The sequence below is a fragment of the Adiantum capillus-veneris genome, chromosome 23 (assembly GCF_014529385.1).
Source record: "Adiantum capillus-veneris isolate H3 chromosome 23, ASM1452938v2, whole genome shotgun sequence".
Taxonomy (NCBI): domain Eukaryota; kingdom Viridiplantae; phylum Streptophyta; class Polypodiopsida; order Polypodiales; family Pteridaceae; genus Adiantum; species Adiantum capillus-veneris.
Genome location: NC_140953.1, coordinates 146,237,885 through 146,265,637, shown reverse-complemented (window position 1 = coordinate 146,265,637; position 27,753 = coordinate 146,237,885). Strand labels below are relative to the sequence as shown.

At 41.5% G+C, this 27,753-nt stretch overlaps 3 pseudogenes; 2 read left to right on the top strand and 1 right to left on the bottom strand.

Annotated features, from left to right (window-relative positions):
- Positions 1 to 597: 597 nt before the first annotated feature.
- On the bottom strand, positions 598 to 2,720 carry LOC147428777 (brassinosteroid LRR receptor kinase BRL2-like; annotated as a pseudogene).
- Positions 2,721 to 17,711: 14,991 nt separating this feature from the next.
- Positions 17,712 to 19,750, top strand: LOC147428776 (uncharacterized; annotated as a pseudogene).
- Positions 19,751 to 20,262: 512 nt separating this feature from the next.
- On the top strand, positions 20,263 to 22,292 carry LOC147428775 (putative chloride channel-like protein CLC-g; annotated as a pseudogene).
- Positions 22,293 to 27,753: the final 5,461 nt, after the last annotated feature.

Below are 27,753 nucleotides of genomic sequence, written 5' to 3'. Positions count from 1 at the left end.
ATTTTTGATCTCTTATTTTACAAGTGTGTGCATGAGTAGACTATATTAACCAGTTAATGTCTTGAAAACCAAATAACAAACTATGCATCATACAAGTGTATCTAATTACTTGGTTTTTACAACCGCCATAGTTTTTAGAAGTATCAGTGTTCATCACTGTGCACTTATTTTCTAAAATTAAGCTCCAACAAGTTGGATCCCTATTTGAGTTCTACATGGTTGCCTCCTCCATGATCATCACATCGTAACAGTAACTTGCATATAGAGACTATCGATCATGCATTGGGCTCGTTTGAGATCAAGATATTGTCTTGAACACAATTGCACGTGATTTGCAAGTACTGCAAGATTCTACATTGATTGCCCCCATGATCCGAGGAGTTGTAGCAAGGTCATCCCAAATGAAATTCAACACATATTCAACACGCAAGCATCGAATCCAACACCTCTTGCTCAGGATTGCAATGCTCTACCACTACGCTGGCATGCGTGCTTTGAAGTGGATACATTTACGGTAGTACATATGTAGAGAATCATCGGTGACCCACGAAAAGGTGAGGCAACCAACCATGTTGGCCACTTCCACCTACATGGTGGCTAGCGAGCCAATTTTTTACACATAGCCCGTGTAGCCAAGTGACCCTCCAACGTGCTCATGCTCGAGTGAGTATCCGGTGCACTTATTAGCCTTACCATGCCAAAGTCAAGACACTCTAGCCTCAAGATTTTTGTGAAGCAACACATTGCTAAACTTTACATCCCTGTAAATTATATGGGGTGGCCACTCTTGATGTAGAATGCTTGGCCCTCAAGCTGTCCCATGGGCAATTTACTTCTAGTGTTGCGATGCTAGTCTTTGTTTCACCCTCTCATCTCCATGCCCCCGATCATGTAAGCTTCTGCCTTCCATGCACTCAAAAACTAACAACCTCTCTTTTCCCACCTTGCAACAAACGTAACAAGGGCACCAAGATTAATCTATGCTAAGTCTTTCCTAGAGGCATCTCTTTCTCCTGGATAGATGAATGCAGTAGTTTCTTGATATCAGTTGTAGCCCCATCTTTTAACTCAACTTTGTACACCTTGCCAAATCCCCCTATCCCAATTAGTCTCTCTTGGCTAAAATTGTTTGTCATCTCTATGAGTTCTACAAAAGTAAGCTCTCTAAGAGGCCTCTCAAAGGTAGCCACATTTATGTCGAATTCTCCTCCCCTCCTTGTTATTTTCATAGCATGATCTTAGATGAAGAATGTTGAGCACACCTCAAATATCTAATTGTCCCTTCTTAGCTCTCACCATGAAAATTGTTGAGTACATAACTAGTATCTAGTTGTCCCTTCTTATTCCTCTACATGACATCCCACACTATCAACATACACATGAGTGTAGTAGCTATGAAAATTCCCATAGCAATGCTATTGGCCCATGGAAACATAGTAAATTTAGTAAGATTGATTCATAATCCACCTGCAGCAACGTTGATGTATCTTCCAGATGTCTTGTTATCTTTTGACACATTGGTGCACGTTGGTAGTGGTTCACCACGTAGACGTGGTTTGTGTTCAAAACCTACTGAAGAAGCAATGTTGAGCTGCCCAATTGAAGGGATTGGGCCACCAAAGGCCTCCTTAAATCTTGTTATAGAAGAGGTCTGAAACTCCTATGGTTTTGAGACGCATAGAACTTGGGAGGGATGGCACCCAGGAGCAAGTTAGCCCTAGGATCAACATCATTAGGACAGTGAGATAACTAATATCTTTGGACATGTTTCCCACCATTCTGTTGTAATAGAGGTTCAATACCTATATGCTTTTGAGAGTTGGATCATCGTTTAAGAGGTCTCTTGCATAGAGCTAGAGGAGCTACATGAATTCATTAATGGAGTGGGGGTGAGAGCTTCTACATTTACGGCTGCAAACTCCAATAAAGTCCCCAATATCGGTCTACAACCACTGCCATGAATTTTCATGAATGTAAACACTTCACCATGGAGGAAATCTTCAAGCCCATTCACATGGCATCTAGTCCCTCGAGGGATAGGCTTGCTCAGGATTTGTTGTTGAGATCGACCCATAGAAATTTGGTGGCATTTGGAATCTCAGTAGGTTACATAGGGCCTTGCCCATTTCTAGCATTGTTAGTTGCTGCATGCTCTCTATAAAAGTGGGGATGCCCCTTATGAGCTAGTTGTTGGAGAGTATGAGCCATTGCATTTGAGTGTTAGAGCTTAGTAGGTAACATACCAGAAAGTAAGTTGTTATTTAGAATGAGAACTCTCAGTTTGGACAACCGCCGTATCTCATTTGAAATATGCCCCATGAACTCTACCACATTGACAAGGTCTCCAGGTTTGAGAGGCACCCGACTCACGAGGTATCTCACCATGTAGATGATGGAAGTTAAGGTTCAACACATTGAGCTTGCTATAATTAGGGAGGACTGCTGGAATTTCTCCTACAAACCCATCGTTGGAGAGCATCAATTTCTTCAAGGTAGAGGACGTAGAGCATAATTGTTGGAGCCCGGTCCAGAACCTTCAAAGTGCTCAAAATTTGCAATCACCATTGCAGTGAGTGGGCCTATGAAGGAATTGAAGGTGAGAAGCAAGCTCTCCAAGAAAAAAATGGATGACAATTTCTATTGGAAAGTTCCCTAGAGCTTGTTGCAGGCCAAGTTGAAGTTCTTGAGGGAGTTTCATGAGTTGTATATGAAGAAGGCATGGTAGCTGAGAACATATTAGAGGCATTCAACTGTTTGGCTGTGGGAATAAAAGTGCAGGAGATTAAGGTGGTTAGTGGTGATCTAGCTACAAAGGTTGTAGATATTGCGGAGATGCATTTAGCAGATGAGGACTTTAGAGGTGAAGGGGATGCACAAAGCTCTTAAGAGGTCAATTTAGATGCTAGGGGTAGCAAAAGGAGAACTCTAATATGAAGTAGAGGATGCTCTACTCTTGGCATTTAGCGGATGAGGATGCTAGAGTTGAAGGGGATGCACAAAGCTCTTAAGAGGTCAATTTAGATGCTTGGGATAGTAGAAGGAGAACTATGACATGAAATAGAGGTTGCCCTTCTCTTGTCTTAACAATCCATGCTTAGCTGTTAACGATTGGGACCTGCATAACTAATAGTCTTGTCACTGTTGGTTGCATTCTCATATAGTTTATGGACATAATTCTTAATCAAATGTGTCCTTAAGTCAAAGGCGTTGTAAGGAACAATTGGGGACTTGTGTGGTGGATTTGATAGTTAAGGGAATGCATGCTTTTCAACAATTGGTAGGGGTTTGGGGTTCCCACAATCTGCATGGGTCTCGGCTGCACCTAGCCTGAAAATGACTGAAGAGACTTCATTGAGCAAGTTGTCTCTTGCTGAGTGCGAAAAAAGGTCCTTGTTGGCAATCATTATGGTCATCTTCTTGTAGCTGGTCTTGTCAATAGGAAGAGGTGTTGGATTGACCACACCTTGAGGTTGAGCCATTAGGGGTAGCAAAGTGTCAAGGTGCAGGGAAGGTGAGGTATGGTTGCTCTTGTTATTGATGATGAGGGTAACCTGAACTAATAGAAAAATTTGTAGAAAAAAGTCTTTATATCCAAAAGCTTTTTCATGTGCAAGGCACTTCCGACACTTTCTACAACATCAATGGTTGGTAAAAGTTGTTGTTTTGAATATCTAGCTAGAAGTGTATGTGAAAAGTTGGCAAAAAATATAGATAATACTAAGTTCTTTCAGGTATGATGATGTTTGATCAACTCGATGAGAAAAATGCAGCTCTCGCAGAAGCTAGCTTCCTCCGACAATGGCTAGAAATGACCATGGGCAAGCACTTTGAGCAAAAGGAGCTGGGGCACACAACATAGAAAGTCTAAGCTGTTTCAAGCACTTTGAGCAGAAATGTCAATCATCCTATTGGAAAAAGGAAAGGCAAGCATAAGAGCTAGAAACAATTTCAATAAAGTTCTCTGATGGATGTAGTTTGCACAAAATCACACGTGAAACAAGGCTCTCCTTCACCATTGATTGTTTTCCCATGCATGGTGTGCAATGAAGAGAGGAGAGGAGTGTAGCATGGTGCTTGGCATTACCCTAGAACCATGCCTTTTTCAATGGTGCGAAGGATTCAACATTGTGCCTCAGGCACCTTGGGTGATAAGCCTTTTTGCAGTGCTTGCACAAAAACATGCATGGTTTGCAATGAGGAGAGGAGAGGAGAGTAGCATAGTGTTTGGAATTACCCTATATCCATGCCTTTTTCAATGGTGTGAAGGATTCAACGTTGTGCCTCACGCACCCTAGGTGATAAGCCTTTTTGCAATGCTTGCACAAAAACAAGATTCAAAAATCAATGATTATGTTGGCATCAAAGTTTGTAAATGCTAGCTTGAAGAGGGCTTATTGACGCCCCTCTGGTATACAAGGCACATCTAAAAACTTCCTACAGGTTTCACAAGGAAAAAAAGGCTCCATTTCCTGTTGGAAATAGGGCTGCAGGGAAATGCACGCAGCTTGGAGAAGACAAAGGAAGCACAAGGCAACAACAGAGAGTGTACTGCTTAGTGTACAATGGAAAGATAAGATATTCCTAGAGTGATGGGCGTACATACAATGCATAGGGGAAAAACCTCCTATTGAGGGAGAAAATACCTCAACGGTCCTAAGTATATAGTAAGAAAATCTCCCTGGGAGTGATGTGGTGAACGAGAGTTGGCACGTACATTATACGGAAGTTCCATGTTTGAGTACATGATAAGTCCACAAAGGGGAGTAAGCCCAAAGCTTTTCAAAAAGCTTCAAACTTCTCATGAGACAATGCCTTTGTGAAAAGATCTGCAAGGTTGTCCTGTGTTGGAACATAAGCCAAGCTAATATCTCCTGCTGAGAGCCTTTCCCTGACATAGTGGTAATGCACTTCAATGTGCTCTATGTGAGCATGAAAAAATGGGTTCCTCGCAACTACCAATGCGCTTTGAGTATCAATGTAGATAGTGTTGGCATTGTCATGTCTAACACCCAAATCAGTCATAACGTGTCTGAGACATACACACTCAACCATAGTTGTGAAGACTGCCTTGTACTCAAGACTCACAACTAAAAGTGGTCACAATAGGTTGCTTCTTGCTCAACCATGATATACATGAAATGCCAGCATGAAACAAAAATCACTCGTGTACACTCACGTGTGAAAACAACCATCCCAATCTCCGTAAAAAAGGCATTTAATTTTGGCGGCAATGATCCCCCTTGGGATAAAACAAGCCAAGATGTAAAGTGCCACTCAAGTATCAAAAAATCCTCTTGACAGTCTGCCAATGCTTAGACGTTGGGCTATGCATAAATCTGATAACCTATGAGATTGCAAACTGAATATCCGGCCCCGTGTTGCATACATAAATAAGGCAGCCAACAATAGTTTGTTAAAGAGTGACATCGACAGTGTGAGTGCGCGAATGCAGTGCGTGTGCGGAGAGTGAGAAGGGGAGAGTGAGAAGGGTAAATTGGATGTGGGTGGAGCTCCCAAATCTCACTGTATGAGCACAATGTGAGAATGAGTGAGAGCTCCTTATTCTTTGTATGTATAAAGAATAAGAAGATAAATGTGGGCGGCCCGACACTGGCCAACGAACACGAGCAAAGCACGGTGAGGCACACCACCTTTACCTACCATTCTCCCACTAAAGGTTGTGTGCCAATAAGTGGCAAGAAGACTAGCCTACAACTAGTATATACAAGAGGTGAGAGAAGACGGCTCTCAACCTATGCCCACTGGCTCACTCTGTAACCGCTCTAGTGTAGATGCAATATGCATACCACTAGGGCTAGAGCTAAAATGACACTCCTGATGCAGGTATCAAGTGACGACCTGCATGGCTCCACAATGCACAATGCGAGTGTCAATCATCACATGATTGACAAGTCCCACCGCAAATACACCAACTGCATAAGCAAGATCAGGTCTCGAGACCAAAAGGTCAGACATGAGAGAGCTGAAAGCCGACGAAATATGCACTATGTATGCCAACCTATCCCTGTCAGCAATGTCAGTGCCATATGAATCCTCATCAGGAACCACCTGACTATGCATTAGCATGTCAGCATCATTTGGCAAAGGCATAACTATTGAGAATGAATGCAAAATTAAAAAATCAGCACCACTGCAATCCCACACAGCTGTCTCAAGGACATTGTCACCCTCAAACGTATCAGATGCATCATAGAACAATGCATCGGTCTCTGGCTCAACTGATGTCACCTCAACTGATGACCGACAGAGCTGTGCATCCCAAAGATACCAATGCCAGTGTGAACATCACCACAAGACAAATGCACAACCTACTCTCCATGCAGCACATCCTCAAAAGAGACACGCCTCGTCTCTCGCTCCAAACATGGCTGCAAATACATAGAGACTACATCACCTTGTGTGTCAGAAATATGCAAAGGGTATACTAGACCACTCCTAACACCTCTAGCTATCACTAGTGATCCCCTATGCATATGAAATGATTGCTCTCTAAGCAATACACAATATCCACTACTCTCAACTGACGCATTGAAATGAGACTCTCTTAGTCCTAGTACATAACGTACACCTCGTAGCGTAAGCAATGCACCGCTAGGTAAAGACATGCATACATCTCCACCACCCTCTATGTCATATGCTGAACCATCAACAAACTGCACACAACCAAGTCTCCCACTAAATAAAGAGCAAAACAAATCACGATGTGGCGTCACGTGAAAGACTGCATGCTCATGTAGTAGAAAACGAGTAGACAATGTGCTATCCCAAGACACAAAGTAGTCTGAAGGCAAGCTAGACTCAAAAGTGGCATGTCCGTCACATGCATACTCTCTAGCATATGTCCTCATAGTAGCACCACGCATCTGCCTCTTCTGCTGCCTTATATGTCTGAAGCAATGGTGACTAATATGCCCATCATGGCCGCAATGCAAACATGTCAGTCGCGATTGTGATCAAGAACCGCCTCTAACCTGAAGCATCTCCATATCCATGTCAAATATATGGCAAACAAAGTGAGACGTAACTCGACCACTACACAACGCTCAAAAGCACAAGTCACATCAAAATTGATGCTCACATATGCGTAAAACAACTCCACAATCTGCAAACTTTGCAAGCATAAACTGGGACAGACTGCTCAACCAAGCGTAAAGCGCATAACCATATACGCAAGTAAAGAGCAAACTGGTTCAAAACACATCCCACAAGAGAAAGTACCAACAAATATCTGCAAAAACCTGTGACTAGCCTGTATTATAGCCAGACAAGCATACGCAAATCCTCACTCCTGCGAGAGTGGGTACAAGAACACCAAACTGTGTCCAAATTGACAAAACCTGTCAAAGTGAGAGTAAACACTTGATCACTATCAAAGTGGGAATATATCGACCACTATACCATCAGAGAGAAAACTGCAAATACGCAAATCATGGCAAGAAATCTTGGGAAAAATCCAATAGAGTTTCCCTTGGAAATTGAGAAAAAACTCAAAAAATCTCACCAAATACGCATGACGATAGACACTGTCTCGGTAGAAAAATCCACAAATGGTCTACATGTAATGCCAAAAGCCTAGCCAACCGGCTCACTCCTGATCGAGTAGCTCTATGAATGTGTACCTGTCGAAAAAACACTGCAAACCTGCTACCTACGAGCTATGACTAGCTCAAATTGTATCCGCATAATGCATACATAGCATGAAACTGCACAAGATTGTGCTAAAAAAGCTCTATGAAATGCCCCACACAGTCAAACAATGCGCATGAAACCACGATGTGTAACGATCCAAAAGTTACATCCCAAAGTATCACTTGTATACGCAAAAACAAGGTGATTTCTCTCTCAAATAGCACCACAGTGTGCCATACATAGCCAAAGATACAAACCGCATCACTCTCTACACTGTAGGAATCAAACTGCAAAACCTCGATATGTCGAGATTGTTGACAAGCTGCAACAAAAAATTCAGCACTCAGAATTTCAAATATTTTTATATGACCAGCACGTGTGTAATGTGCCAAAACCCCGGGATAGACTCCTGGATCACATGAATCTGAGTCCGGGTGTATGCCAAAAACATCTGTTTTCGGCCCAAAAATGCAACATAAACTTGTTGTTGTTGCACCTTTGTAATTTAGAGTAGAATTTCAAAAAATGGACATCACATCGCGTCCAAAATGTGTCAAAACCCCAACCTAGACTCCTATATCATATCCATCCGACTCCTTGTGAAGCAGATATGCAAAAAACATCGTTTCGAGAGCCAAAAATAGCAAAAACGAGCTACAACACTTCTTGTTCTTGCTCTTTTTTTTTGCAAAATTCAGCAATGGCTTGCTACACAAGCTGAATATACATGCATAAGTTGAGATCTGACATTGTCGAGCTATATCCACCTCCGTCGAGCTCAAGCCGCCATAGCCGATCTCCATCGCTTTCGTCTCGTCGGGAAGCCGTCGCACGCACGTTGCCAAAGCTCTGATACCAATTGTGAGTGAGCTAATGCGGTGTGTGTGCGGAGAGTGAGAAGGGGAGAGAGAGAGAGAGTACACAGGATGTGGGTGGAGTTCCCAAATCTCATTGTATGAGCACAATGTGAGAATGAGTGAGAGCTCCTTATTCTTTGTATGTATAAAGAATAAGGATATAAATGTGGACAACCGGCGGACACGGGCAAAGCACGATGATGCACGCTGCCTTTACCTAACACGCCGAATCACGAGCATCATGAAGACTCAGTTTCAAACCTTATTCCATGGGGGTGGCAATAGGTTTGCAATCCTCAAGTCCAAACTTACATAGCAATATTTCTATGTAGCTTGTATGACAAAAGGCAATACCACCATCACACTGATTAAACTATATACCCAAATAATGATGCAGCAACCACAAATCTTTCTTCTTGAAAGTACAAGTTAAATCAGCCTTAAATTCAACAATATGTCTCTCATTCATTTGGTCTAGTGATTAGCAAATCATCCACATAGAGAATGACAATGAGAAGTACATCACCCTCGAGCTTTACATACAATGTGCTTTCTGTTGGACTATAACAAAATCCTCGTTTGACCAAATGAATATCATCTTTCTCATACCAAGCACGAGGAGATTGCATCAACCCACACAAAGCTTTCTTACATCTACACACTTTATTCTCCTATCCTTTCTTGATAAAACCGCGAGGTTGTGTTACATAAACTTCCTCAAATATGTCACCATTCAAGAAAGCAGTAACAATGTCTTACTAATGTACATCCCAACCCAAATGAGTTGCCAATGCACATAGAAAACATAGAGTATTCATACGACAAGTGGGAGCAAGTCTCTTCATAATATATGCCTTTTTGTTGTGCATAACCCTTTGCAACAAGTCGAGCCTTATAGCGATCAATCTCACCATCTGGCTTGCATTTCTACCTTTAAACCCACTTTGTACCAATGGACTTTTTGCCAGGAGGAAAATCACATAAATTCCATGTGTCATTTGGTATAAGTGCATCATATTTTGATTGCATGGCAGCCAACCAATTTTTTGAATTTTGCTTCATAAAAAGATACGTGTAAGAAATGCCAAATACAATAAGGATATGGTAGCAAGGAGAGCAGAGAGAGATGCGAAGTAAAGTAGAATAGTGGCAAATAAAAAACATTATATTAACAAACTATTACAAAGTGATGGCATCGTTCATCCATGTGCTTTCAAGGTAGAGCTTAGATGGCAATTTAGACAACTAGAGCAAGTACGATACAAAGGACTAACAATGCGTCAACAAGGATGTGTTGTGTGCGTCAAGTGTGCGCACCATTCTACCAAATAACTAATGAGAAGATCTCTTTATATAGACATAAGGGAGCCTCTAAACACCCATGTGTAGCCGCCCTTAGATAGCCAAGTCCAAGTAGAACTTGGCCATATGTCCATGTGTGTGTCCGCCTTTGTGCAACCAAGTCTAAGTAGGACTCTCCCATGCGCCCATGTGTAGCCGCTTTTGGGCAAACAAGTCCCCCTAGAACTCGTCCACCGGCCAAGGAAATCTGGCCACCGGTTGCCGACCACTGGCCAAAGACCACGAACAATCAACCACCAGACTGGCATTTTTCAATTGTCTTTCAACCATCGTTCAGCCAAGATATTTGATGAATAAAAAGTTGGCCCTAAATTTATTCCGTACCATCCATTATCACAAATAGAGATCTCATCAACGTGCAAAGCTGGAATCCATCAAATATATGTGCACCATTGGCTTCTCCTCATATGGGAGCCTTACAAACTATGCAGCATATATTGTGGTGGCAAAATTGAGAGAGGTGGGCATTGAAAGTATACCAGCACCCCCCTCGATGAACACCCAAAGATGCTCTATGTTGGTCGTGTGCCAACTCCAAGTTGATGAAGATGTCGAAGTAGCTCGTCTCTCCCTAGAGCTTTGGTGAAGATATCTGCACAATTATCTTCAGTAGGACAATACTCTAGCTCCACAATTTCATTCTCAACTTAGCTCTTCAACATAATGATAATGAACCTCAATATGCTTTGTGTGTGCATGGAAGACGGGGTTCTTGGCAATCGCCATGCAACTCTTGTTGTCGCATTGAAGTGTTGTTGTTGAATCAAGAGAAACATCTAAATCCATGACTCGCCTTAGACAAGCTACTTCACAAGGTCCAAAACAAGAAACTTTATACTCTGCTTCCATTGAAGAAAATGCGACAGTTGGATGCTTCTCGCTGATCTAAGAAAACACTCCAGAACCAAGTGAGAACCAAAATCCATAAATTGACTTTTTAGAGTCACAATCTCCTGCCCAATCAGAGTCACAATACCCACTAAGAGTATTTATGCCAGTGCCATAGGAAATGCCATGGCCCAAAGTAACTTTGATGTACTTAAGAACTTGCATACGTGCCTTCTAGTGAGATTCTCTTGGTTGGTTGGAAAACGTGCTTAAAACACCTACTACAAAAGAAGTATTTGGCCTTGTGTTCCACAAGAAAATTAAGCTTCCCATAAGTTTTCTGTACTTTTTAATGTCAATTAAGTAAGGGAGAAGAATCTTTCATGGAGAGTTTTGCATTTACCTCCATTGGAGTGCTCATAGGTTTGCAATCCATCATGCCAAAAGCTTTTAGGATCTCTGTTGCATACTTTTGTTGAGAGATGAAGATACCTTTTGAGGATTGCCAAACCTCAATCCCATGCAACAAACCCAAGCATGTCATTCAAAATTCAAATCTCAAACTCTCACGAGTTTGGTGGATGAGTTCTTTGTGGTCACCTGTGATTATCAGATTATCAACATACAAGATAATAATGACTTGTTTTCCATTCTCTCTAAGGACATATAAATTCGCTTCAGAACACTTCTTCTAAGCCAAGTTTTTTTAAAAACTTATCAATTCTGACATACCATGCTCTTGGAGACTGTTTCAGGCCATATAAAGCCTTTTTCGATCTCCAAACCTTCTATTTTGAATGAGATTTCTCAAAACCTAGTGGTTGCTCAATATACACCACCTCCTTGAAAAGTCTATTAAAAAATGTAGACACAACATCCATTTGGTGAACAACCCATAAATAGATAGCAACAAGAGCAAGCACAAGACGAATAGTTGTTTTTTGAGCTGTGGAAGCGAAGGTGTCACTGACATCAAATCCTTCAACTTGAGAGAATCCTTGTGCTTCTAGCTTGGTTTTGTACTTTTGCAAAGAGCCATCAGCTTTATGCTTGAGTTTGTACACCCGTTTTGTGCCAATGACTTTCTTCTTTGGAGGCCGATCCACTACCTCCCAAGTGTCATTCTTTGTAATCTCGTATTTAGACTGCATCTCTTTTTTCTACTTTGGATCATCCATGGCCTCATCGACGGAGACTGGCTCCTTCATAGAGCCCACAATTTCTATCATGAGAGACACATTCACAATGTGTTTGGAGGTTCTCCTTTGCTTCTCTATTCTCTTTGACCGTCACAAACCCCCCTCCTCTTCATGAGGATTGTGAACTTGTGGGTTTTGAGTGTCAAAAAGGTTTTTTTGAACCCACTTTGGTAGTGGGTTTTCCTATGATGCTGCAATAGGTTGGTTAGATTTATTTGAGTTGTCATCATGAGACAACTCCTCCTCTTGATTTTTTACCTGACTTTGATGTGGTACATGGTGAGTTATTTCTTCATTTGATGAGAAAGTGGACGAACCTGGTTTCTCCACCGCATGTGGCCCTTCTTCAAATACCACATCTTGACAGATTATTTTCTTTGCCTTTGGATCATAGAGTCTATAAGCTTAGACTCTTCATTGTATTCAAGAACTACGCACTTCTTGCTTTTGGCTTCTAGCTTTGTTCTTTGTGAATCAGGAATATATGCATAACAAAAACACCAAATGTTTTGAAATGCAAGACCGAAGGTTTCTTACCACAATAGGCTTCTTGAGGTATTTTCCCTTTCAAATCCTTTGTGTAGCTTCGATTGACTGTACAATACTGTACTTACTGCTTCCACCCAAAAGGAATATGGCATACCCTTGGCTTTGAGCATACACATTGCCATTTCTACCATCATTCGATTGCGACGCTCCACAACTCCATTCTATTGTGATTTGTAAGCTATAATAAGGTGGCATTTTATGCCATGCTCGTTGGAGTAGTTGTTGAACTCATTTGAGATGAATTCTCCTCCTCGATCTGTGCGAAGCTTCTTCACCTTCTTTCCTTTTTCATTTTCTGCAAGCTTTTGCCACATTTTAAACTTTTCAAAAGCTTCAAACTTCTCACAAATGAAATACACTTACATCTTTCTACTAAAGTCATCGACTAACAGCAAAAAGTAGAAAGATCCACCCAAGGTGGATGTAGACATTTTACCATAGAGATTTGTGTGTACCAACTCTAGAGGAGACTAAGCTCGATTACTACTCTCTTGTGGAAATGCCTTTCTATGTTGCTTGCCCATCATGCAAGCTTCAAACTTCTTTCATATTTTTGCATCTAATTGAGTTGTAGCTCTTTTGTAGTGACAGTAAGTGGAGAAAGTTCATAGAGGTTGTTGCACCTTACATGCTTTCCCACTATGCTGCCTTTAGAATCCAAGGATTTTGCTCCACTTTTTTTGAAACGGACTTCAAGATCATGATCAGTGATCGCAGGAATGGACAACAAGTTCTTCTTGATTTGAGGCACGTACAACACATTAGAGAGCTCTTTAGTTTCACCTGTAGCTGCTAAAAAAGAAATTGTCCCAGATCCTTCACAACAATTACAGTTATGGGTTCCTATAGAGGCTTCCAAGAAATATACCAGTCTTTCTTACTAGTCATATGTCGGGATGCACCACTATCTAGAATCCAACAACCATCAACAAGCGGAGTTTGTGCTGATGAGCATACCTCTTCTCTATGACGGCCCATAGTTCAAGGTCTATCTCAGCATTGTTGGCATCTTTCCTTTCAAGAAGCTTTCATAGTGCCGTTCTTCTCGTCTGCTTTCTTCTTTCGCAAGTCTTTAACAGCATGACCCTTCTTGTCATAGTAAAAATCGATACCTGAAAATTTTCTATTATTGGGCTTCTTCGTAGAAGCATTTGACATAGTCCCCTTGCTTTTTGCATTGGTTGTGAAGGCAGTATTGCCTCCACCATCCCTGGTCTTGATTTGCAGCTTCTCTTCAAGCAACATTGCACTCAGTTCTTTAAACATAAGAGGGGCTGGACAAACTTGAGTGTTGAATGCCGTAACAAGACCACCATATCTCATTGGAAGTATGTGAATGCATTACCGGGCTAATCTTCCAAAGAAATAGCCACACCAACAGCAGCTAATTGATCTTGGAGGTCCTTAATCCGCTTGATAAAGGCCTCCACGCAAGCTGATTTTCCAGATTTTGAATTCTAGTGTGATTGTGCGCCTCATATTGGCGAGCCAATATGTTCCAAGCTTCATGTACTTTAGTGGTATGATGAACCAAAGTGAGGACATAATCACTTACATACATGACAATGGCGCATAATGCATCTGCATTCCTTGTTTTCTTGGCACGTAGAAGAGTAGCATCTGGGGGAATAACAACGCTTGGATTTGTTGAATCATTTGTTGTAGTGAGGCTCTGGGTCTGCACCATTTGGCCCCAACACCGTATCCAACCATTCATATGAATCCAGAATTGCGGAAATTTTGAATTTCCACATTGTATAGTTGGTGCAGTCAAAATTTCCTTCGGTAAATGCTGGTGGACAAATGCGAAGCGGAGTAGCATTGGCAACAGTACTTGAAGGCACCGACATAATTATTTTTGCAAAGTAATATAAGTACTTCTTGTACTTTTTTAGCTAGGAGCACCTGGTGCTCTGATAGCATGTAAGAAATGTGGAAAACAATAAGGATCTAGTAGCAAGGAGAGTAGAGAGAGATGTGAAGCAAAGTAGATTAGTGAAAAATCAAAAACTTTAGATTAGCACACTATTACAAAGTGATGGCATCATCCACCAATGCGCTCTCAAGGTAGAGCTTAGATGGAGATTTAGACAACTAGAGTAAGTAGGAATGCAAGGGACTAACAATCGTTCAACAAGGATGTGTTGTGTGCGTCAAGTGTGCGCACTATTCTACCAAATTACTCATGAGAAGGCCTCCTTATATAGATCTAAGGGAGCCTCTAAACGCCCATGTGTAGTCGCCCTTAGATAGCCAAGTCCAAGTAGAACTCGGTCATGTGTCCATGTATGTGGCCGCCTTTGTATAACCAAGTCCAAATAGGACTCTCCCATGCGCCCATGTGTAGCCGCTTTTGGGTAGACAAGTCCTCTTAGAACTTGGCCACGGCCAAGGAAATCCGACCACTGACCAAAGAACACCGACGGAAGACCATGAACAATCGGCCACCGGATGTCCATTTTTCGATTGTCTTTCAATCGTCATTCAACCAAGATATTTTGGTGAAAGGAATATTTTGAGGAACAAAAAGTTGGCCCTAAATTTGCTTCGTACCATCCACGATTACAAATAGAGATCTCGTCAGCGTGCAAAGCTGGAATCCACCAAATATATGTGCACCATTGGCTTCTCCTCATATGGGGGCCTTACAAACTATGTAGCATATACTGTGGTGGCAAAACTGAGAGAGGTGGGAATTGCAAGTTTACCAACATGAGGTTCCCCAACATCACATAAGCTAGACACATCCAAAGCATACCAATCTGATACATAAGATATATGGGTACGACTAGACAAAGATGCATCCACTTTATTGTCATGCAAAGAATGCACTTACTATTTTGGTATACCTCTAACAACAGTAATAGGCTGATCTGTAACACTTTTAGGAACCCCCATAGGTTGTACGTTTGGCTCATTTGAATTTACATTCAAGCTTCCACCACTAAAAAGAGCCAACAAACTGTCATAAATGTCTTGTGAGCGTACATTACTGTCTCTAGTACGTGACAACAAGGGTTGAACAGAATATTCCATAAACACAATATCCCGTGAAACCAAGATACACTTTGTTTGCGGATAGTACAACCTGTAACCATTGCTTTCGGAAATATAACCAACAAAAATACATTTAACAACCATTTTTTTGCATTGCATTTGTGGCACCAAAGCAGAAGCCACACAGCCAAAGATACGGATGTGCTCAACAGAAGGCTTTCTATCATGCCATGCTTCATATGGAGTCATACATTGCAAAGCTTTTGTAGGACACATGTTAAGTACATAAGTGGCACACATGATGGTCTCAAGCCAAAACGAATGCAGCAAATCTTGACTCTTGACCATACATCGTGCCATTTTCGTAAGTGACCTATTTTTCCTCTTAGTAACACCATTTTTTTGAGCGTATAATGCACTATACGTTGGTGTTTTATGCCACAACTAGCCAAAAATGCATTAAATTCACGAGACATCCTCGATGTGAATGAAGGGTGTCCATAATACATTTCAAGATATTTTGAGCCATAGACAAAAATTGTTTGAAGCACATAAACACTTCGGACTTTGCTTTAAGTAGACACATCCATGCATGCCTGGTGTAATCAGCAATGAAAGTCACGAAGTAAAGGTAATTGCCCAAGGATGGAGTTTGCATGGGTTGACAAACATCACTATGCACAAGCTGCAACCTGCATGTGGCCCTAACTTAACCATTATTTGGAAACTTCAAACATTGCATCTTACCCAAACTATAGCAAGGAAGCAACCATACCATATTTCTGCAAATGCAATAAACTGGGAAAATTCAGATACCCAGAATGTGCATGCCAAAGTTTTGCATTTGAAACAGCCTTTGAATCCACAATAGTGTTTGTAAAATTTTTCCCACACTTGTGATACAAAGCAAGCTTATACAAGCCACAACATAAAATGCCAGATGCAAAAATTTCATCACCAAAATTTAGATCATGTATTGTACATCTGTCATCCACAAATTTGACTACAAGACCAAGTCTAACAAGTGCAAATACAGACGAAAGATTCTTCTTGATCCCAAATATGTACAATGCATCTCAGCATCGCATGTATCCACAGAACAAAGATGTACATCAATGCCCTGCTCAATGTTCCAAATATCCTTTGACACAAGGACATGTTGCATCATATAATCCCACATAGGGTAATTGTCCCCATCCAATCTCTCCTCTGCAGCAAACATCTTGAACACATCTGTATTGTTGTCAGCCATGGTGAATGCCTGCACCTGATGTGTAAACTGCCTTAAAAGAGTAGAAACAAAGTGGGAACACATGCTATATATCAAAAATCGAAGAGGACTGTAAGTAACCTGTTATGCAAAAAATGGCACTGACAAAAAATTGCACAAAATGACAAAATAGCCTGCACAATATAGTATGTAGTGGAAATGGAGGCCGAAATGAGCCCAAATGAAAAATGTGAGTAGATCAAGCTCTACGAGATTACTCAAAGTATATGTTGACCTCCCGATGCTCACCAAAGATCATTGGGATGTGAGAAAGTGAGCAAGCATGTGGTGGCGATGCTGGCAACAGTGTTCAGGAGGACACAACCTGCTCTGATACCAATTGTTGGAAATAGGGTTGGAGGGAAACGCACATAGATTGAAGAAGACAAAAGAAGCTCAAGGCACCCAATAGAGAGCGTATTGCTTACTGTGAAATGGAAAGATTAGATATCCCTAGAACGATATACGTATATACAATGCACGAGAGAAAAAACCTCCTAGTGAGCGAAAAAATGCCCCGGTGGTCCTCAAGAGAGCGTTCTTTCGAGAGAGCCTAGTGGGTTGGGTGGTAACGAAACAATGTTTGAAACCCAATTGAACAAAGACCTAGGGTTTATGCAGTTGCTTCAGGAGGATGGTTGGGGGGGGCTAATTGAGTGAGGGTCAATCAATTGAGAACATAGGATTGAGCAAGCCGACCATCCCTCTCCAACCGAGTGTTGTTCTGGGTGTTTCCTTCATAAGGCCAAGCCCCCCACCTGCATCATTTTCCTCATTGATTCCCTAAGGCTTAAGGCCTCCTCGCATGGGGGCTTCTATGACAATGCCCACATTGAATGTTAGGCCTTCTCTTCTACCCACTGCCCCATCTATTGTTCCATTGCGTCCTCTTGTGACCTCATTTAATGAGTCATCCAAGGGGGCTAAATGCCCTTGTGTGACGATACCAATGTGGGACGAGACCACAACATTGACCTTGCTTGAACACTTCAAAGAGAGATGGTCTCATGTGAACAAAGGCAATTTGAGACCGAAAGACTGGGAGGAAGTTACACTGCAAATAAACAATGAGGTCACTGGCACCTTTACAGCAGAGCAGGTCAGGAACTACATAGACACTCTTAGAAAAAAATTATAAAAAAGAAAAGTACAAAACAACAACCACTGGGGGGGGATAAGGTCCACATGGGAATACTTTGAGGTGGTCAACACTTTGTGGTCATCCACTCCACGATGTGTGGGGATTCCAGGAGCCTTTGATAGTGCTTGCTCATAAAGCATTCATGCAAGGAGTCAGGGAATTCAAGAGGGAGATGGTTGCAATGATGGAGAGGATGAGGGGGAGGGAGAGATTGGGGGGGAGGCAGGGGGCAAGGATGGAGGCGATGGTGAGACTATTGTAGAGGAGACTGCAAGTGTGGTTGGCATAGTGGATACAGGGGATGCAACATGGATCCTCATGTCCAAGACCTTCCAAGAGTTAAAGCGCAAAAAGTGAAAGAGCCCAAACACACATTTCTAGGATCTACTACCAAAGTGCTCGGGGAGGGGATCAAAGGGATGGCCCAAACAATGAAAAACTGCGAGAAGGAGCGGGCTGCCCAAGAGGAAAGATTGTTGAAGCTGAGGATGGACGAGGAGGCTCGACGAATGGAGATGTACATAAAATTTCAACTGGACCTCGTTAAGATTGTCACCAAATCCAAGGTACTTTACTAATCAATTTAAAATTGTGTAGAGGGAGGGAGGAATTAAATGGAATCAGACTTCTACTTGGTATTATTCTTTAATGCGTTATTTTGTTTTTTGGAAATGTAGGATGGATGTTGTTGATGTAGGATGGATGTAGGATGGATGATGTTGATGCAACTGAACTGCTTCTTGTCTTGTTGCTAAATCTGCATCTTGTTTACCCTAGTAAGGAAGACCCATGGCAGGATCATAGGAGGCATAGAATGCGGTCTATGTATGTTTGTTTGATTGGTTGTGTAGTTTGTTGCATTGCATCCATGTTTGGTTTGATAGAGGAGGGTTTGATTGGGATGGAGCCACGGATGTGGTGGTGCTTCCCTAGGCAGGTGACATTTTGAAATTTCATCCACTCGGCTATTTGGACATCAGGGCAAGTAGATTGTCAAGCTATTTTTAGGATGTATTATAGGATGTCTTACAAAGCATTTCATGAGCTGAAAGAATTGATCCTGCCCCATCCCCCGTGTCATGATGTGTATGGATGGTCTAGGGTGCCCATCCAAGCTCACTCAAGCACTTGGTTGTGTGCTATGGAGACTTGCACATGGCCATTCCGCAATAACATTATGTCAATTATTTGGACTAGGAGATTTTACCTTTAGGAAGTACACCACCCTTATCATTAGAGCACTCAAAACTCAGGAGATGCTTGTCCGGACCCACTTAAAGACGCCTTCGGGAAGGCGATTAGCAAAGATCATAGAAGATTTTCAAGATATTACGAACCTATCAAACATGTGTGGTACAGTTGATGGCACTTACATAAAGCTTGCATGCAAGCCTCAGGGTGACTTTTTTCTTGCACAGTATGTTAGTCGCCATGGATTCCACAACATTCTTCTTCAGGGCATCGTTGACTCCAAAAAATATTTTGGAATGTGGTTTGTAGTGCACCAGGAGGCACACACGACTCCATAGTCTTCAAGGGGTCTACAATATATGCTCAAATGAAGCGGAATGAGGTTTTGAATACGCCTCTTTTGGAAGTGAGCAGCTTGAGAGTGAGGCCGTATATTGTGGGGGATTCAGCATATAAGCCAACGAGTTTTCTTTTCAAAGCTTATAAATCCAAATGTGGGCAAGACCTGCCACAAAAGAATGTTTTTGATAGACACATTGCAAAGGGTAGGGTTAAGGTTGAGAATGTCTTTGGTAAATTGAAAAATCGATGGCGCATCCTCTACGACCTCAATGTCAATCTTCCCTTTGCTCCCTTGGTTATTAGTGCTTGCTGCATATTACACAATTATGTGCAATTGAAGAGTGAACCGGAGCCTTTGGAGTAAACTGACCCACAGCCCAATAATGGGGAGGAGGTCTTGAGGTGGCGCGCGATGACGCGTCAGCATGTAGTTGGCCTAAGGATGCGCACGTCACTATATACAGATTTCAATAGGCAAATCGTGCAAAATTGAGAGTGCGGATCTTAATGTGTGCATTGATTGGACAAATCAAAGTAACTTGTTTCTGTGTGTTTTGTGCAGGAATAGTTGGATCTGACGGTAGGCTTTTTTATTTTTGCATTGTTGCATGTTTCTACATGTGTGCATATTGTATCATTTGCTTGTTTCATATGCTTTGTTTGCTTTTGAATTGTTGCACGTTTCTACATGTGTGCATACTGTATCATTTTCTTGTTTCATATGCTTGCTTTGCGTGTTTTATGGCCTCATGTGTATCTTTGTTTGTTTGTGTGTGCCATTTGATTGACTTATGCTTGCATGCCAATTTTTTTTATAAAAAGCATTCTATCCTTGGAAGGCTTGGGCAACCTTTCAGGAGAACGTGTGCATGACCTATGGAGGGACTGGATCCGAATCCTAGGTGACTTTGACGGAGTGGATCTCCCCCCGTAGCACACATCTATGCAACTTTTAAAAAAAGTAACTCATGTAAATAATTTTCTTTTTTTGTGGCAGAATTGTAGAAAATGAAGTCTACAAGAAGCACTTACAAGCAGGATAACAGATTTCATCTTTTCAGCTTGAACTGGTGAAGTGGATGCTACTAATCGACATCACAGGCTTTCCGATCAATCTAGAAATGGAGAACATCGCGTCATTCAAGTTTCTGAAGATAACTCAGTATATGGAAATTAAAAGGTATGAATGTGTTTGTGATACAGAAAAAGACCAACGTTGAGGTTTGAATTGTGGGATTGCAGGTGGGATGTTGCCTACGCCATTCTAGTTTCGAGCAATCTCATACTGGTGCTATTCTCTACTTTATCATGTAAATACATTGCCCCTGCCTACAGCTAGTTTTGGAATGCATGATGCTTATCTCAATGGGGTTAATGTGCCTGATATTCTGGTCCTAAAACCCCGCTTCTCGTGAAGTTATGGTTTCAATGGTTTATAAATCAAGTTGCTTCTTCTCTCATGTTCTCAAGGTTCTTCACCAAAATCATCCATAAACGTGGTACTTTTTTATTTCATTTTGGTGTCTACTACAACTCTCTGATTATCCATTATCCACAGTGATTCATGACAACTTAGGCTGCTGCTAGTTAGATTTTCTTTCATCTTTTAATTAAGCACCAAAAGTTCAGGTGCGGGGGTGGGGAGGGTGGCATGCAAGTTTGACCATCCATTGTTTATAGGGGGTTTATCCTTTAAATTATTTCTCTTACTGTACGTTACTTTGCAAATTACTCTCGTGGCATGTTGGAGCTATCGTAGTTGAAAGAGCACGCAATCATTTTTTGTGATACCTAAGGTGCTTGCACACACCCTTCTATTTCTTTTTTTCCGTTGAGCCATGACATCTACTTTATATAGAAGGGATTATGACTACAGAGACATGCTGTTTGCAAATAATAATAGGGGCAGAAAGTTAAAAGTCTACTGACCTGTAGCAAATTGGCGTGTATATGAAATCCACATTACTGATATTGAGCAATGGCCTGCTAAGTTATTATGAATTCTACATGTACCATGGCTGTACTCTATCCTGGCAGATCAATCTCTGAAAGATTCTTGCATCTGTGTCCGTGTACAGATTTTTGGGACTGAAAGATCTGTGGCAGGGGGCCTTGCTACTGGCAAGCGAGGGTCATTGGTTCATATAGGAGTTCGTATGGCTGCATTTCGGAATCAAGGTGGTTTTAAACACTATCATTTGTCATGGAGATGCCTGCAAAATGTTCAAGGATCTTGTTACTTATGGAGTTGCAGCTTGGGTTGCGGCAGCTTTTAGGGCACTTGTTATTGGAGTTTTGTTTGCTATAGAAGAGGTGGCATCATGGTATTTTCCTTAAGGTTGAACTCATAAAATGCTGTCTGCAAGCCAAAATGGACTTGATTGGTTGCTTTTTGCAAGTGGAAAAGCTATCTATTATGGAGCGTGTTCTTTGCAACAGCAATGGTTGCTATTGTGTTTGGAATAGCTAGTAATTTTTGTAGTGGCCGTAGTTGTGGTTTGTACGGGATCAGCAGTGGCTTGATCATGTATTGAAGATTTTGTTTCTGTAATCATGTTGGGCCTGATTGGAGGAGTTATGGGTAGTGCATTGACATATACCTGACGGCAAGATTGTTCTGGTATACTCTGGCTGGCATAATAGGTACGTAATGTGGTGAAATGGAGTAGTTTAGTGTGGCATGTGAAGTAACATTTATTATGTTGGTGCTCTGCAAATACGGAGCAACAACGAAAATATTTCATGGTGTTGTTATTTCTCTCATCACATTGACTTGTGCTATTGGCATTCCTTGGATGAGCTCTTGCACTGCTAGCCCTTCTGATATTGGTGACAGATGCCCAACTACAGGAAGTCATAGAAATTTCAAACATTTGCATGTTGTGCGTCGTAGGCTAGGTTTGTGACATTTGTGCCTTGTGCCAAAAGTTCCAAATGTAAGTATTTAGCTTTCTTATCATTCTTGTCAGAGTCATGCTTTAAGTGCCATGGGAGTGGTGTTGTCCAGAAAATGGCAAAAACACAGGCTCTTGGCTCCTCTTTTTGAACGCATGTACACTAATTTATTTGAGGTGTACCCCTTGAGTGAACTCTATGGCCATAACAGAAAAAAATCTTGTCCACTCCAATCTTAGATCATGGTTTTATAGATCGTCACCACATGTTGTATACAATAAACTTCCTTTTTATAACTCTTGCTTCCTACTTTTGATTCCACAATGGGGAGCAATCTCTCATTAAATTAAACATATATTACTCTGAAGCTTTGAATTACAAAACTTATGAAAGGCTTTGAAAATGGATGGCAATATTAAATAAATTAAAGAACCCTTAAATAGAAATTTTGGTACTGCATAGAAATTTTTGATGAATTTAGACTTTTTAGCTATATGTCTGAATCATGCAAGGCCTTTGCATAGGATTTGAGAAAAGGCTAAAATTTAGAAGCTTTAATCTTTGTAAGCAATTAGCATGAAAGCCCTTGGACATGAGCACAAACTTTATGGAAGTTGTTGAGCCACACCAAGAAATCTTACATAATACACTTGGAAATTTATATTTGCAGGTTCATATAAATGTTACAATGGTTGGATGCAATTGTTTTGACCCATCTTTATGTCCTCTACTGTTGGCTTTCTCGGCACCTCCTCCTTGTCTTGTGGTGCTGAAATAGCCAGTAGGAGCATGATAGTGAGTTTCTTCCTTTGTTTTTCTCACTTGAGCTTCGGATAGTGTCCCCCACCCCCCCCCCCCCCCCCCTTTTTCACTACAACACGTCGCGCGAATACCGGCACGCGTACCGACGAAAATGAACTTGTTTTTAAACTGAGCTGCCTCATAATATTCGTCAGTATAAGCATCGGAACGGTTACGCCGGTATAGGCATCGATATATTAACTGTCTGTATACACATCTTAAAAGACGTCGGTATATAGGTTGAAATGTGCGTTGAAAATAAAAACCGTTTACCGATATTTATTTAGATGTTTGTTCAGAAGCGTATTCCGACGCTTGTACTGACGCGTATTACACACATGGTACTGATGGCAGTACCGACGCTAGTACCAACATCAAAACCTGCAAATTTTTTTGGGCAGAGAGGGCTGGTTGCTGCTGCTACATGTACTTCAGCAACACAAACCAACCCTCTCTGCCCAAAGGAGGAATGCAAAAGCAACCGCACTCCACCTTTTCGATTTTAGGACAGAGAGAAGTACTAAATGCTGCTGCATGTATTGAAGCAGCATAAACCAGCACTGTCTGCCCAAAAGAGAAGTGTAAAAGCAATTGCACTCCACTTATGTGTAGAGAAGATTGGTTGTTGCTGCTACATGTATTGAAGCAGCATAAACCAACTCTCTTTGCTCAAAAGAGGAGTGCAAAATCTACGGAACTCCACCACTGCGTTTTTCGCTAAAGAGCGAATTCAAAAATTGATAATCAAGTACCAATTCAACATTACAAAACCATATAAGAAAAACCATAAACATAAGAACTTCTCTGTCAAAACCATAAGCATTTATACCATAATCTTATTACAAATGCGCAATGAAAAAGATATTCCATAACCAAATATTTGTCAATCCTAAATCATGACCATACCAAAACCTCATTGCACCAACAAGCCAAAACCATAACCAACAAGCTTACCATAACTTGATTTACATGACCATAACCATATCAGCTGCTAATCGATCATGAACATATAATAAGAAGTAACAACATCTAACTATAATTGTAAATGCCAGAGTATATACAATCATGAATAACATAAAAACTACCAAAAAACAACTATGAAGTCTATGCCCCTCAAGGCAAGGCCTCCCAGTCGACGGACTCTCCCTCCTCCTGAAGCTGGGCCAAGAGAGTCACAAGCCCATGCTTGTACCCATACTTCCCCTCTCGATGTGTAGGAAAACTCTTCATAGCAAGTTCCTGCAAAACCAAACACTTAACCATAAATAAATATGAAAATAATACATACACATCCATTTATTTAAAGCGTTTTTATGATACTTACAAAATCGTGTCAAAGAGTGTCGCAACCTCCACTCCCAAGGTGTGATGATCCAGCCAACTCCAAAAGTGCTATGGCTGCATCTCTCTGCTGCTGAAATTTCTCAGGATGGTCCGTCGTCTCCCGTGCAATCGCTGCCCACTCCTTTCCAACCATGCCGGCTTTGGCTCATTTTCCTATACTTGTCTATGGCCTCTGACTGACAGTGTCATGGTGGCAATCACCACGCTCAAGATCCAGTCATTCGAAACTGGATCGTACCCCTCTGCCGGTCGGTACTCTCCTGATCCTGAGCATCCCAATGCTCCATCACAGAGTGGCCAAACTGCACTGTACAGAGCTGTCGTATCCTCTATCGCATGGCTTTTCCGATTGTATCCATGACAACAGCTCCATCACTGGTGATATACACCTTGCTAGGATCATGCTCATATGATCCCCAAGGTGTACATGGTGTGCCCGTTGATGAAATATCTACTGAAGAGAGATGTGGACGCACTCTCGGTGGTGTGGAAGCATCGGTAGCGCCGCTACCACAACAACCACCGCTAGAAGAAGAGACACCCGAATGACGCCTAGTCCGTCTCAAAGAAGAACGGCCTGTCGGTGTAACTGTACACTCAACAGAGGTGTAGTGCCGATCCGACCCCGGGGAGGTCACCTATTAAAAATGTAACCTATCACGTGAGTTCAACAGAAGGGTATTTAAAGTTCTTGAAACTTATAGAAATATACATACAAAAGGGCATTATTTTTTCAAATTTGAAAAAAACTTACAGATTTTAAAAGACAAGGGTACATTATATTCTTAACAAAATTCACAGATAAGGGGTTTTACAAACATGTCTTGAACGCACGTGATATGGTAGTTTTACACATAGTGAACCCCCCGGGGATCCGACTCGGGGGCACACTAGTCAAAGGTGTAGGAGGCACACTAGTCCTAGGTGTAGGACCAATTGTACTAGGTTTGGAGGGACCTGCACCCCAAAGAGCCTATGCTTGAGCAATCTTCTCAGGTGTAAGCTGCGACAAGAAGCTACCCATCTGCTCGGGTGACATGCTGGCCGGAGTGACTGGAAAACTAAAGTTTGGAGAGTATGTATAATCGTCATCAGCCATGGCTACAAAACTTAAATTGATAAAACAATAGAAATATGTCAATTCACTATACAACAACTTAAGCAATACAAATAACATAAAAACAAAACTGTAACACAAATCACATATCTAATAATTGATGTTGTAAGTGTTCAATACAAATTACATCCTAATAAAAATCACTGGCCATTCTCTCATCTTCTATGATAGCTGATGCTCCAAAAATATATATGTCAATCTGTACTTACGCATCTTCCTCATCAAACTCCACTTCGTTATCGCTCTCCGCATTTAGCTCCGCATTTAAGAGGTCATCTCGATGTTCTGGTTCTGGCATTTGCTGATCACTGACCTCTATTTCAAAATCCTCATCCGTCTGCCATGCACCTTGGTCATGAACCTGTTCAACCTCTATTTCCAATCCTTCACACACTTGTTTGCTCCGTGGAGCAACTTGAACGACAAACAACCAACATGGTTTAGACAAGTTTTCTTCATCCTTCTCATTCCATAGTGGATCTATTGTGAACACAACTTGTTCACAATGTTGCGGAAGTACAAATGTATCCCAAGCATCTATCCACACCCTCTTGGAGTTCACTTGAACTATTCCACTTTTATCTTTGCGTACAGTTGCATTAGGCCCACTAGTAACAACTCTGAACCACTTGACATCAAAAATAAAAGTATCAAACTTTTTGAAGCTAATCTTCAAGATGTCTTGGATGTAGCCAAAGTATTCAAGATGACCAATCTGTGTGTTTTCATCTCTGGCACTAGTCCGACTTTATTGGACAAAGCTTGCCCTAACCCCACTATCGAAGGTCACCCTTCGTTCGTCTATCCTTGCACTCTAAAGTGTCTCCCATGGGACCATAAAGCTCCGTATTTGTGATACTACAAGCACATAAATTACACAGTTTCAATATTACTAAAGCAACGTAGGCCACATGGATTTATAAAAAGAAGTTGTAAAAATATTTACATGCCAGTCACAAGTCTGGCAACTTCTGAAGATGATCAGGATAAAGCAGGTTACTAGTGGCACGACTACGCTTGAATTGCAGACGTTCTGTCATACATCGTTGCTTTTCCTCTTCGTACTTTTCTAACCACTTTTGCATTGCCTCTGAGTTGAGTAGACAGAATCTCATAATCTTTTCTCACATTCTAAGATCCATCTTTCTGATGACGCCTTGCCCTTGCAGCACGTCCCCTGTAACCTTGGCGTTGGTCTCACTAGTCCACAATCGGGGCATCTCTGGATCAATTGAACCCAAGAACTCACTGATGAAAACTAGAGACTCTTGCACAAGCCATCCTTCAGCCATGCTACTCTCAGGACGAGCTCTTTAACGAATGAACCCTTTTAAAGTCTTCACGAATCTCTCCAAGAAGAACATCCATCTGCTATTGACTATTCTAGCAATTGCAACTTCATCGACCACATGCACAAGTAAATGCATTTGGTCCGGTAAGAATGTTAGTTGGAAATACTTCTCCACCATACACACTGCTTCAATTGCATTTAAGAGACCTGCATCTATGTTGTCTTTTCTTATCTCTTATGATGAGATCTAAAGCACTAGCTCACTAATTTTATAAATTGTACATCTAATGTCATATGTCAGACAATCTTTTATGGCAATTGGTAAGATAAACTATAAAATTTGTGCCAATCATGCGACTTAAGACCACTAAGATTGTCATCTAGTAAAAGCCGTTTTCAAACATCGCATGCACCTTATAGGAGTCTGGAAAGAAGATATGGTCTTCTTCACTTGTTGCTCCTCTGCACGACTCAAAACCCATGGACCTTTTGCAATAGCAAACGCTCCATTGGGTATAAGTCGAGGCCACATCTCTGGCATTTGACCCACAGCATGTAGGTCATCTCTTTGAGCTTTGCTCTCCCTTTTTCTAGTAATGATCTTCCATATGATCTCTCCCACATTCTTAAAAATGTGCATTGGGTCGAGTAGATGATTGATAAGCAAATCACTCCACTACAATAGTTCATGAAAAATAGACAGTCTCTTCATGCCGGGTGGGTTAAAATCTCCACTTTGTAGCCACATGTTCTTCCAATCACTCGCCTTCAGTGGATGCATGTCGTGTTTACATATGTTTGGCCCACGTAGCTCATGTCCTTCAGGCAAAAATCAACCATGCTCTTTGTAGACTGTCTTACCTAGGTAATCAGAGCGATGAAATCCAAGTTGAGGACCACATTTTGGACGTGCATGATT